The sequence below is a fragment of the Procambarus clarkii genome, chromosome 40 (assembly GCF_040958095.1).
Source record: "Procambarus clarkii isolate CNS0578487 chromosome 40, FALCON_Pclarkii_2.0, whole genome shotgun sequence".
In the NCBI taxonomy this organism is placed as follows: domain Eukaryota; kingdom Metazoa; phylum Arthropoda; class Malacostraca; order Decapoda; family Cambaridae; genus Procambarus; species Procambarus clarkii.
The window spans coordinates 40,650,687-40,664,892 of NC_091189.1; positions in this window are offsets into that span (position 1 = coordinate 40,650,687).

Here is a 14,206-nt window from a genome sequence, read left to right on the forward strand (position 1 = left end):
TCTTCCCCCCCCCTAGGATCACTGGTGCCATACTTCCCCCCCTAGGATTACTGGTGCCATACTTCCCCCCCTAGGATGACTGGTGCCATACTCCCCCCCTAGGATCACTGGTGCCATACTTCCCCACCCTAGGATCACTGGTGCCATACTCCCCTCCCGCCCTAGGATCATTGGTGCCATACTCCCCCCCCCCCCTAGGATCACTGGTGCCATACTTCCCTCCCCCTAGGATCACTGGTGCCATACTTCCCTCCCCCTAGGATCACTGGTGCCATTCTTCCCTCCCCCCTAGGATCACTGGTGCCATACTCCCCTCCCCCCCTAGGATCACTGGTGCCATACTTCCCTCCCCCCCTAGGATCACTGGTGCCATACTCCCCTCCTCCCCTAGGATCACTGGTGCCATACTGCCCTCCCCCCCTAGGATCACTGGTGCCATACTTCCCCTCCTCCGAAGGATCACTGGTGCCATACTTCCCTCCTCCCTAGGATCACTGGTGCCATACTTCCCTCCCCTTAGGATCACTGGTGCTATACTTCCCTTCCCCCCTAGGATCACTGGTGCCATACTTCTCTCCCACCCTAGGATCACTGGTGCCATACTTCCCCCTCCTCAGGATCACAGGTGCCATACTTCCCCCCCCTAGGATCACTGGTGCCATACTCCCCTCCCTTCCCCTAGGATCACTGGTGCCATACTTCCCTCCTCCCTAGGATCACTGGTGCCATACTTCCCTCCCCCCCTTAGGATCACTGGTGCCATACTCCCCTTCCCCCCAAGGATCACTGGTGCCATACTTCCCCCCCCCTAGGATCACTGGTGCCATACTCCCCTCCCCCTAGGATCACTGGTGTCATACTTCCCCCCTAGGATCACTGGTGCCATACTTCCCTCCCCCCTAGGATCACTAGTGCCATACTCCCCTCCCCCTAGGATCACTGGTGCCATACTTCCCTCCTCCCTAGGATCACTGGTGCCATACTTCCCTCCCCCTTGGATCACTGGTGGCATACTCCCCTCCCCCCCTAGGATCACTGGTGCCATACTTCCCTCCTCCCTAGGATCACTGGTGCCATACTTCCCTCTCCCCCTAGGATCACTGGTGCCATACTCCCTTCCCCCTAGGATCACTGGTGCCATACTTCCCCTACTCCCTAGGATCACTGGTGCCATACTTCCCTCCCCCCCTAGGATCACTGGTGCCATACTTCCCTCCCCCCTAGGATCACTGGTGCCATACTTCCCCCCCTAGGATCACTGGTGCAATACTTCCCTCCCCCCTATGATCACTGGTGCCATACTCCCCTCCCCATAGGATCACTGGTGCCATACTTCCCCTCCTCCCTAGGATCACAGGTGCCATACTCCCCTCCCCCCTAGGATCACTGGTGCCATACTTCCCTCCTCCCTAGGATCACTGGTGCCATACTTCCTTCCCCCCCTAGGATCACAGGTGCCATACTCCCCTCCCCCCGTAGGATCACTGGTGCCATACTTCCCTCCCCTTAGGATCACTGGTGCCATACTTCCCTCTCCCCCTAGGATCACTGGTGCCATACTTCCCTCCCCCTAGGATCACTGGTGCCATACTTCCCTCTCCCCCTAGGATCACTGGTGCCATACTCCCCTCCCCCTAGGATCACTGGTGCCATACTTCCCTCCCCCTAGGATCACTGGTGCTATACTTACCTTCCCCCCCCCCCCTAGGATCACTGGTGCCATACTTCCCCTCCTCCCTATGATCACAGGTGCCATACTCCCCTCCCCCCCTAGGATCACTGGTGCCATACTTCCCTCCCCTTAGGATCACTGGTGCCATACTTCCCTCTCCCCCTAGGATCACTGGTGCCATACTTCCCTCCCCCTAGGATCTCTGGTGCCATGCTTCCCTCCCCCCCCCTAGGATCACTGGTGCCATACTTCCCTCCCCCCCTAGGATCACTGGTGCCATACTTCCCTCCTCCCTAGGATCACTGGTGCCATACTTCCCTCCTCCCCTAGGATCACTGGTGCCATACTTCCCCTCCTCCCTAGGATCACTGGTGCCATACTTCCCTCCCACCCTTGGATCACTGGTGCCATACTCTCCTCCCCCTAGGATCACTGGTGCCATACTTCCCCCCCCCCTAGCATCACTGGTGCCATACTCCTCTTCCCCCCCTAGGATCACTGGTGCCATACTTCCCCCCCCCCAGGATCACTGGTGCCATACTCCCTTTCCCCTAGGGTCACTGGTGCCATACTTCCTCCCCTAGGAACACTGGTGCCATACTTCCCTCCCCCCTAGGATCACTGGTGCCATACTTCCCTCCCTCCCTAGGATCACTGGTGCCATACTTCCCTCCTCCCTAGGATCACTGGTGCCATACTTCCCTCCTCCCTAGGATCACTGGTGCCATACTTCCCTCCTCCCTAGGATCACTGGTGCCATACTTCCCCCCCCCCTAGCATCACTGGTGCCATACTCCCCTTCCCCCCCTAGGATCACTGGTGCCATACTTCCCCCCCCCAGGATCACTGGTGCCATACTCCCTTTCCCCTAGGGTCACTGGTGCCATACTTCCTCCCCTAGGAACACTGGTGCCATACTTCCCTCCCCCCTAGGATCACTGGTGCCATACTCCCCTCCCCCCCCCCTAGGATCAATGGTGCCATACTTCCCTCCTCCCTAGGATCACTGGTGCCATACTTCCCTCCCCCCTAGGATCACTGGTGCCATACTTCCCCTCCTCCCTAGGATCACTGGTGCCATACTTCCCTCCCACCCTTGGATCACTGGTGCCATACTCCCTTCCCCCTAGGATCACTGGTGCCATACTTCCCCTCCTCCCTAGGATCACTGGTGCCATACTTCCCTTCCCCCCTAGGATCACTGGTGCCATACTTCCCTTCCCCCCTATGATCACAGGTGCCATACTCCCCTCCCCCCTAGGATCACTGGTGCCATACTTCCCCCCCCTAGGATCACTGGTGCCATACTCCCCTCCCCCTAGGATCACTGGTGCCATACTTCCCCTCCTCCCTAGGTTCACAGGTGCCATACTCCCCTCCCCCCCTAGGATCACTGGTGCCATACTTCCCTCCTCCCTAGGATCACAGGTGCCATACTCCCCTCCCCCCCTAGGATCACTGGTGCCATACTTCCCTCCTCCCTAGGATCATTGGTGCCATACTTCCCTCCCCCCTAGGATCACTGGTGCCATACTTCCCTCCTCCCTAGGATCACTGGTGCCATACTTCCCTCTCCCCCTAGGATCACTGGTGCTATACTTCCCTCCCCCCCCCCCTAAGATCACTGGTGCCATACTTCCCCTCCTCCCTAGGATCACAGGTGCCATACTCCCCTCCCTCCCCCTAGGATCACTGGTGCCATACTCCCCTCCCTTCCCCTAGGATCACTGGTGCCATACTTCCCTCCTCCCTAGGATCACTGGTGCCATACTTCCCTCCTCCCTTGGATCACTGGTGCCATACTTCCCTCCCTCCCTAGGATCACTGGTGCCATACGTCCCCCTCCTCAGGATCACAGATGCCATACTCCCCTCCCTTCCCCTAGGATCACTGGTGCCATACTTCCCTCCTCCCTAGGATCACTGGTGCCATACTTCCCCCCCCCTAGGATCACTGGTGCCATACTTCCCCCCCCCTAGGATCACTGGTGCCATACTCCCCTCCCCCTAGGATCACTGGTGCCATACTCCCCTCCCCCTAGGATCACTGGTGCCATACTTCCCTCCCCCCTAGGATCACTGGTGCCATACTTCCCCCCCCCAGGATCACTGGTGCCATACTCCCTTTCCCCTAGGATCACTGGTGCCATACTCCCCTCCCCCCCCCCTAGGATCAATGGTGCCATACTTCCCTCCTCCCTAGGATCACTGGTGCCATACTTCCCTCCCCCCTAGGATCACTGGTGCCATACTCCCCCCCCCCCCCCTAGGATCAATGGTGCCATACTTCCCTCCTCCCTAGGATCACTGGTGCCATACTTCCCTCCCCCCTAGGATCACTGGTGCCATACTTCCCCTCCTCCCTAGGATCACTGGTGCCATACTTCCCTCCCACCCTTGGATCACTGGTGCCATACTCCCCTCCCCCTAGGATCACTGGTGCCATACTTCCCCTCCTCCCTAGGATCACTGGTGCCATACTTCCCTTCCCCCCTAGGATCACTGGTGCCATACTTCCCTTCCCCCCTATGATCACAGGTGCCATACTCCCCTCCCCCCTAGGATCACTGGTGCCATACTTCCCCCCCCTAGGATCACTGGTGCCATACTCCCCTCCCCCTAGGATCACTGGTGCCATACTTCCCCTCCTCCCTAGGTTCACAGGTGCCATACTCCCCTCCCCCCCTAGGATCACTGGTGCCATACTTCCCTCCTCCCTAGGATCACAGGTGCCATACTCCCCTCCCCCCCTAGGATCACTGGTGCCATACTTCCCTCCTCCCTAGGATCATTGGTGCCATACTTCCCTCCCCCCTAGGATCACTGGTGCCATACTTCCCTCCTCCCTAGGATCACTGGTGCCATACTTCCCTCTCCCCCTAGGATCACTGGTGCTATACTTCCCTCCCCCCCCCCTAGGATCACTGGTGCCATACTTCCCCTCCTCCCTAGGATCACAGGTGCCATACTCCCCTCCCTCCCCCTAGGATCACTGGTGCCATATTCCCCTCCCTTCCCCTAGGATCACTGGTGCCATACTTCCCTCCTCCCTAGGATCACTGGTGCCATACTTCCCTCCTCCCTTGGATCACTGGTGCCATACTTCCCTCCCACCCTAGGATCACTGGTGCCATACGTCCCCCTCCTCAGGATCACAGATGCCATACTCCCCTCCCTTCCCCTAGGATCACTGGTGCCATACTTCCCTCCTCCCTAGGATCACTGGTGCCATACTTCCCCCCCCCCCCTAGGATCACTGGTGCCATACTTCCCCTCCTCCCTAGGATCAATGATGCCATACTTCCTTCCCCCCATGGATCATTGGTGCCATACTTCACTCCTCCCTAGGATCATGGGTGCCATACTTCCCCTCCCCCACCTAGGATCACTGGTGCCATACTTCCCCTCCTCCCTAGGATCAATGATGCCATACTTCCTTCCCCCCATGGATCATTGGTGCCATACTTCCCCTCCTCACTAGGATCACTGGTGCCATACTTCCCTCCTCCCTAGGATCACTGGTGCCATACTTCCCCCCCTAGGATCACTGGTGCCATTCTTCCCCCCCCCCTAGGATCACTGGTGCCATACTTCCCCCCCTAGGATTACTGGTGCCATACTTCCCCCCCTAGGATGACTGGTGCCATACTCCCCCCCTAGGATCACTGGTGCCATACTTCCCCACCCTAGGATCACTGGTGCCATACTCCCCTCCCGCCCTAGGATCATTGGTGCCATACTCCCCTCCCCCCCTAGGATCACTGGTGCCATACTTCCCTCCCCCTAGGATCACTGGTGCCATACTTCCCTCCCCCTAGGATCACTGGTGCCATTCTTCCCTCCCCCCTAGGATCACTGGTGCCATACTCCCCTCCCCCCCTAGGATCACTGGTGCCATACTTCCCTCCCCCCCTAGGATCACTGGTGCCATACTCCCCTCCTCCCCTAGGATCACTGGTGCCATACTGCCCTCCCCCCCTAGGATCACTGGTGCCATACTTCCCCTCCTCCGAAGGATCACTGGTGCCATACTTCCCTCCTCCCTAGGATCACTGGTGCCATACTTCCCTCCCCTTAGGATCACTGGTGCTATACTTCCCTTCCCCCCTAGGATCACTGGTGCCATACTTCTCTCCCACCCTAGGATCACTGGTGCCATACTTCCCCCTCCTCAGGATCACAGGTGCCATACTTCCCCCCCCTAGGATCACTGGTGCCATACTCCCCTCCCTTCCCCTAGGATCACTGGTGCCATACTTCCCTCCTCCCTAGGATCACTGGTGCCATACTTCCCTCCCCCCCTTAGGATCACTGGTGCCATACTCCCCTTCCCCCCAAGGATCACTGGTGCCATACTTCCCCCCCCCCTAGGATCACTGGTGCCATACTCCCCTCCCCCTAGGATCACTGGTGTCATACTTCCCCCCTAGGATCACTGGTGCCATACTTCCCTCCCCCCTAGGATCACTAGTGCCATACTCCCCTCCCCCTAGGATCACTGGTGCCATACTTCCCTCCTCCCTAGGATCACTGGTGCCATACTTCCCTCCCCCTTGGATCACTGGTGGCATACTCCCCTCCCCCCCTAGGATCACTGGTGCCATACTTCCCTCCTCCCTAGGATCACTGGTGCCATACTTCCCTCTCCCCCTAGGATCACTGGTGCCATACTCCCTTCCCCCTAGGATCACTGGTGCCATACTTCCCCTACTCCCTAGGATCACTGGTGCCATACTTCCCTCCCCCCCTAGGATCACTGGTGCCATACTTCCCTCCCCCCTAGGATCACTGGTGCCATACTTCCCCCCCTAGGATCACTGGTGCAATACTTCCCTCCCCCCTATGATCACTGGTGCCATACTCCCCTCCCCATAGGATCACTGGTGCCATACTTCCCCTCCTCCCTAGGATCACAGGTGCCATACTCCCCTCCCCCCTAGGATCACTGGTGCCATACTTCCCTCCTCCCTAGGATCACTGGTGCCATACTTCCTTCCCCCCCTAGGATCACAGGTGCCATACTCCCCTCCCCCCGTAGGATCACTGGTGCCATACTTCCCTCCCCTTAGGATCACTGGTGCCATACTTCCCTCTCCCCCTAGGATCACTGGTGCCATACTTCCCTCCCCCTAGGATCACTGGTGCCATACTTCCCTCTCCCCCTAGGATCACTGGTGCCATACTCCCCTCCCCCTAGGATCACTGGTGCCATACTTCCCTCCCCCTAGGATCACTGGTGCTATACTTACCTTCCCCCCCCCCTAGGATCACTGGTGCCATACTTCCCCTCCTCCCTATGATCACAGGTGCCATACTCCCCTCCCCCCCTAGGATCACTGGTGCCATACTTCCCTCCCCTTAGGATCACTGGTGCCATACTTCCCTCTCCCCCTAGGATCACTGGTGCCATACTTCCCTCCCCCTAGGATCTCTGGTGCCATGCTTCCCTCCCCCCCCTAGGATCACTGGTGCCATACTTCCCTCCCCCCCTAGGATCACTGGTGCCATACTTCCCTCCTCCCTAGGATCACTGGTGCCATACTTCCCTCCTCCCCTAGGATCACTGGTGCCATACTTCCCCTCCTCCCTAGGATCACTGGTGCCATACTTCCCTCCCACCCTTGGATCACTGGTGCCATACTCCCCTCCCCCTAGGATCACTGGTGCCATACTTCCCCCCCCCCTAGCATCACTGGTGCCATACTCCCCTTCCCCCCCTAGGATCACTGGTGCCATACTTCCCCCCCCCCAGGATCACTGGTGCCATACTCCCTTTCCCCTAGGGTCACTGGTGCCATACTTCCTCCCCTAGGAACACTGGTGCCATACTTCCCTCCCCCCTAGGATCACTGGTGCCATACTTCCCTCCCCCCCTAGGATCACTGGTGCCATACTTCCCTCCTCCCTAGGATCACTGGTGCCATACTTCCCTCCTCCCTAGGATCACTGGTGCCATACTTCCCTCCTCCCTAGGATCACTGGTGCCATACTTCCCCCCCCCCTAGCATCACTGGTGCCATACTCCCCTTCCCCCCCTAGGATCACTGGTGCCATACTTCCCCCCCCCAGGATCACTGGTGCCATACTCCCTTTCCCCTAGGGTCACTGGTGCCATACTTCCTCCCCTAGGAACACTGGTGCCATACTTCCCTCCCCCCTAGGATCACTGGTGCCATACTCCCCTCCCCCCCCCCTAGGATCAATGGTGCCATACTTCCCTCCTCCCTAGGATCACTGGTGCCATACTTCCCTCCCCCCTAGGATCACTGGTGCCATACTTCCCCTCCTCCCTAGGATCACTGGTGCCATACTTCCCTCCCACCCTTGGATCACTGGTGCCATACTCCCCTCCCCCTAGGATCACTGGTGCCATACTTCCCCTCCTCCCTAGGATCACTGGTGCCATACTTCCCTTCCCCCCTAGGATCACTGGTGCCATACTTCCCTTCCCCCCTATGATCACAGGTGCCATACTCCCCTCCCCCCTAGGATCACTGGTGCCATACTTCCCCCCCCCTAGGATCACTGGTGCCATACTCCCCTCCCCCTAGGATCACTGGTGCCATACTTCCCCTCCTCCCTAGGTTCACAGGTGCCATACTCCCCTCCCCCCCTAGGATCACTGGTGCCATACTTCCCTCCTCCCTAGGATCACAGGTGCCATACTCCCCTCCCCCCCTAGGATCACTGGTGCCATACTTCCCTCCTCCCTAGGATCATTGGTGCCATACTTCCCTCCCCCCTAGGATCACTGGTGCCATACTTCCCTCCTCCCTAGGATCACTGGTGCCATACTTCCCTCTCCCCCTAGGATCACTGGTGCTATACTTCCCTCCCCCCCCCCTAAGATCACTGGTGCCATACTTCCCCTCCTCCCTAGGATCACAGGTGCCATACTCCCCTCCCTCCCCCTAGAATCACTGGTGCCATACTCCCCTCCCTTCCCCTAGGATCACTGGTGCCATACTTCCCTCCTCCCTAGGATCACTGGTGCCATACTTCCCTCCTCCCTTGGATCACTGGTGCCATACTTCCCTCCCACCCTAGGATCACTGGTGCCATACGTCCCCCTCCTCAGGATCACAGATGCCATACTCCCCTCCCTTCCCCTAGGATCACTGGTGCCATACTTCCCTCCTCCCTAGGATCACTGGTGCCATACTTCCCCCCCCCCTAGGATCACTGGTGCCATACTCCCCTTTCCCCCCTAGGATCACTGGTGCCATACTTCCCCCCCCCTAGGATCACTGGTGCCATACTCCCCTCCCCCTAGGATCACTGGTGCCATACTCCCCTCCCCCTAGGATCACTGGTGCCATACTTCCCTCCCCCCTAGGATCACTGGTGCCATACTTCCCCCCCCCAGGATCACTGGTGCCATACTCCCTTTCCCCTAGGATCACTGGTGCCATACTTCCTCCCCTAGGAACACTGGTGCCATACTTCCCTCCCCCCTAGGATCACTGGTGCCATACTCCCCTCCCCCCCCCTAGGATCAATGGTGCCATACTTCCCTCCTCCCTAGGATCACTGGTGCCATACTTCCCTCCCCCCTAGGATCACTGGTGCCATACTTCCCCTCCTCCCTAGGATCACTGGTGCCATACTTCCCTCCCCCCCTTGGATCACTGGTGCCATACTCCCCTCCCCCTAGGATCACTGGTGCCATACTTCCCCTCCTCCCTAGGATCACTGGTGCCATACTTCCCTTCCCCCCTAGGATCACTGGTGCCATACTTCCCTTCCCCCCTATGATCACAGGTGCCATACTCCCCTCCCCCCTAGGATCACTGGTGCCATACTTCCCCCCCCTAGGATCACTGGTGCCATACTCCCCTCCCCCTAGGATCACTGGTGCCATACTTCCCCTCCTCCCTAGGTTCACAGGTGCCATACTCCCCTCCCCCCCTAGGATCACTGGTGCCATACTTCCCTCCTCCCTAGGATCACAGGTGCCATACTCCCCTCCCCCCCTAGGATCACTGGTGCCATACTTCCCTCCTCCCTAGGATCATTGGTGCCATACTTCCCTCCCCCCTAGGATCACTGGTGCCATACTTCCCTCCTCCCTAGGATCACTGGTGCCATACTTCCCTCTCCCCCTAGGATCACTGGTGCTATACTTCCCTCCCCCCCCCTAGGATCACTGGTGCCATACTTCCCCTCCTCCCTAGGATCACAGGTGCCATACTCCCCTCCCTCCCCCTAGGATCACTGGTGCCATATTCCCCTCCCTTCCCCTAGGATCACTGGTGCCATACTTCCCTCCTCCCTAGGATCACTGGTGCCATACTTCCCTCCTCCCTTGGATCACTGGTGCCATACTTCCCTCCCACCCTAGGATCACTGGTGCCATACGTCCCCCTCCTCAGGATCACAGATGCCATACTCCCCTCCCTTCCCCTAGGATCACTGGTGCCATACTTCCCTCCTCCCTAGGATCACTGGTGCCATACTTCCCCCCCCCCTAGGATCACTGGTGCCATACTCCCCTTTCCCCCCTAGGATCACTGGTGCCATACTTCCCCCCCCTAGGATCACTGGTGCCATACTCCCCTCCCACTAGGATCACTGGTGCCATACTTCCCTCCCCCCTAGGATCACTGGTGCCATACTCCCCTCCCCCCCTAGGGTCACTGGTGCCATACTTCCCTCCTCCCTAGGATCACTGGTGCCATACTTCCCTCCCCCCTAGGATCACTGGTGCCATACTTCCCCCCTAGGATCACTGGTGCCATACTTCCCTCCCCCCTAGGATCACTGGTGCCATACTCCCCTCCCCCTTGGATCACTGGTGCCATACTTCCCCTCCTCCCTAGGATCACTGGTGCCATACTTCCCTTCCCCCCTAGGATCACTGGTGCCATACTTCCCTCCTCCCTAGGATCACTGGTGCCATACTTCCCCCCCTTGGATCACTGGTGCCATACTTCCCTCCCCCCCTAGGATCACTGGTGCCATACTCCCCTCCCCCTAGGATCACTGGTGCCATACTTCCCTCCTCCCTAGGATCACTGGTGCCATACTTCCCTCCCCCCTAGGGTCACTGGTGCCATACTTCCCCCCCTAGGATCACTGGTGCCATACTTCCCTCCCCCCCCCTAGGATCACTGGTGCCATACTTCCCTCCCCTCCTAGGATCACTGGTGCCATACTTCCCTCCTCCCCGAGGATCACTGGTGCCATGCTTCCCTCCCCCCCCCCTAGGATCACTGGTGTCATACTTCCCTCCTCCTTAGGATCACTGGTGCCATACTTCCCTCCCCCTAGGATCACTGGTGCCATACTTCCCTCCCCCTAGGATCACTGGTGCCATACTTCCCTCCCCCTAGGATCACTGGTGCCATACTCCAGGCGTGGCAGGTGTGGTGGACACTAATTTGCATAATATATGTTCTCGGCCATGGAGGGGGGGGGGACGGGGGGAGGAGGGGGGGGGCGGATGGTATAGACCTGTTGTTACTGTACTCACCTAGATGTGCTTGCGGGGGTTGAGCTCTGCTCTTTCGGCCCGTCTCTCAACTCTCAATCAATCAACTGTTACTAGTTACTATTTTTTGTCACTCACACACACACACATACTCACTCACATGTAGTGTGAGTGTGCTCACTACACACTACATGGGGTCGGGGAAGATGGGGGTAGGGGAGTATAAGGTAGGGGTGGATGGGGTAGGGGAGGATGGGGGTAGGGGACGATGGGATAGGGGAAGATTGGGTGGGGGAAGATAGGGAAGGAAGGGATGGGGTAGCGGATTATGAGATAGGGAAGGATGGGGATAGGGGAGGAAGGGGTAGAGGAGGATGGGAGAGGGGAAAATGGGATAGGGGACGATGACGTGGTGGAAGATGATGTAGGGTAGGATAGGGATAGGGGAGGATGACGTAGGGGAGGATTGGGTAGAGGAGGATGGGGAAGAAGAGGATGGGGTAGGAGAAGATGGGGTAAGGGAAGATGGGGTAGGGGAAGATGGGGTAGGGAGAAGATGGGGTAGAAGATGGAGTAAGGCAGAATAGGGTAGAGAAAGATGAGGTAGGGAAGGATGGGGATTTGGGAAGATGGGGTAAAGGAATATAGGGGAGGGGAGGAGTGGATAGGGAAGGATGAGGAAGGGGAGGATGGGATTGGGGAGGATACGATAGAACATAAGAACATAAGAACAAAGGCAACTGCAGAAGGCCTGTTGGCCCATACGAGGCAGCTCCTATTTATAACCACCCAATCCCACTCATATACATGTCCAACCCATGCTTGAAACAATCGAGGGACCCCACCTCCACAATGTTACGCGGCAATTGGTTCCACAAATCAACAACCCTGTTACTGAACCAGTATTTACCCAAGTCTTTCCTAAATCTAAACTTATCCAATTTATAACCATTGTTTCGCGTTCTGTCTTGTGTTGAAACTTTTAACACCCTATTAATATCCCCTTTGTTATGTCCATTCACCCACTTGTAAACCTCTATCATGTCACCCCTAACTCTTCGCCTTTCCAGTGAATGCAACTTAAGCTTTGTTAATCTTTCTTCATATGAAAGATTTTTAATTTGGGGAATTAACCTAGTCATCCGACGCTGGACACGTTCAAGTGAATTTATATCCATTCTATAATATGGCGACCAAAACTGAACTGCATAATCTAAATGGGGCCTAACTAGAGCAAGATATAGCTTAAGAACCACACCAGGTGTCTTGTTACTAACGCTGCGATTAATAAATCCAAGTGTCCGATTTGCCTTATGACGAATATTTATGCATTGATCCTTTTGTTTCAAATTCTTGCTAATCATAACTCCCAGATCCCTTTCGCAATTCGACTTCGCAATCTCAACACCATCTAGCTCGTATCTTGTGACCCTATCATCATTACCTAACCTCAGAACTTTACATTTATCAGCATTAAACTGCATCTGCCAATCCTTCGACCATTTCAAAACCCTATCTAGATCAACTTGAAGTGATAGTGAGTCCTCCTCCGAATTAATTTCCCTACCGATTTTCGTATCATCGGCAAATTTGCAAATGTTGCTACTCAAAAGTGAATCTAAATCATTTATATATATTATAAACAACAGAGGGCCCAGGACAGAGCCCTGAGGCACCCCACTTACAACATTTTCCCACTCTGACTTGACTCCATTTATACTAACTCTCTGTTTCCTTTGGTATAGCCATGCCCTAATCCAGCTTAATATAGCACCCCCAATACCATGAGACTCTAACTTTTTAATCAGTCTTTCATGTGGCACTGTATCAAAAGCTTTGCTAAGGTCAAGGTACACAACATCGCAATCCTTTCCACTATCAACTGCCTCAACAATGCTAGAGTAAAAAGATAACAAATTTGTTAAACATGAACGGCCATTTATAAAACCATGTTGCGACTCAATTATTAATTTATGTTTTTCAAGATGAATACGAATTTTATTTGCTATTATAGATTCGAGTAACTTTCCCACAATAGACGTTAGGCTAATTGGTCGATAGTTAGACGCAAGTGATCTATCTCCTTTCATAAAAACTGGTATCACATTAGCAACTTTCCAAAACTTTGGCACTCTGCCTGACTCTATTGATTTATTAAATATGGTAGACAGTGGGTCACAAAGCTCCTCTTTGCATTCTTTAAGCACCCTGGCAAACACTTCATCCGGCCCTGGGGATTTGTTTGGTTTGAGTTTTACTATTTGTTTAAGAACATCCTCCCTGGTAACTGCTAAACTCGTCAACCTGTCCTCGTCCCCACCCACATAGACTTGTTCGGCTGAAGGCATATTGTTAAGTTCCTCTTTAGTAAATACAGATACAAAATATTTATTAAAAATACTACTCATCTCTTCATCACTATCTGTTATTTGACCTGTCTCAGTTTTTAATGGACCTATTGTTATGATCTCAGCCTACAGGAGAAACGAGTCTCCCTCCTTGAGAGTTATTCGTCAAGCCTGACCTGATTAGAAGGTCTAGCGAATATTGAAGTGATAACGCATATGTAAAATAGTTGCTTGGATATGTATAACAGTTTGAGATCATGGGCAATGAAGAAGAAAACAGATAAATGACTGGCGAGGAGATGTGGACATTTTGCTGGAGGCGTGAGGCTCGCTTCCGGAGGGCCTTGACCTCACTTGAGTGCCAGACATCGCAGGGGGAAGCCGCGCTCCATTTGAGCTCCCGCCAATAGGGAACCCCTAGTGATATATCTCGAAGAGAAGAGAAGTGTGTAGACGTGCCAGCTGTGGAACCGAGCTGGGAGCGTTGTGGTATCAAGTCCTGGTCGACGAGCAGAGTTTAATAAGCTACTCAGAGGCATTTTTGTGGGCTATGTGGAGCGCCCTGACCAGACGCCGTCAGAGGAAATGCGCCCTCGATCAGTTAATCTGTGGTAAGCACGATATACGCCAGTTCATAGTGATCACTTGTAGTTGGTCGTGTGCCCAGCGACGGTAGCAATGTTTATTTATAAGTTAGACATGTTTTAATAAGGCAGAAAGCCTGAAATAGGAGAGTGAAGAGGGAGGAGCACGGAGC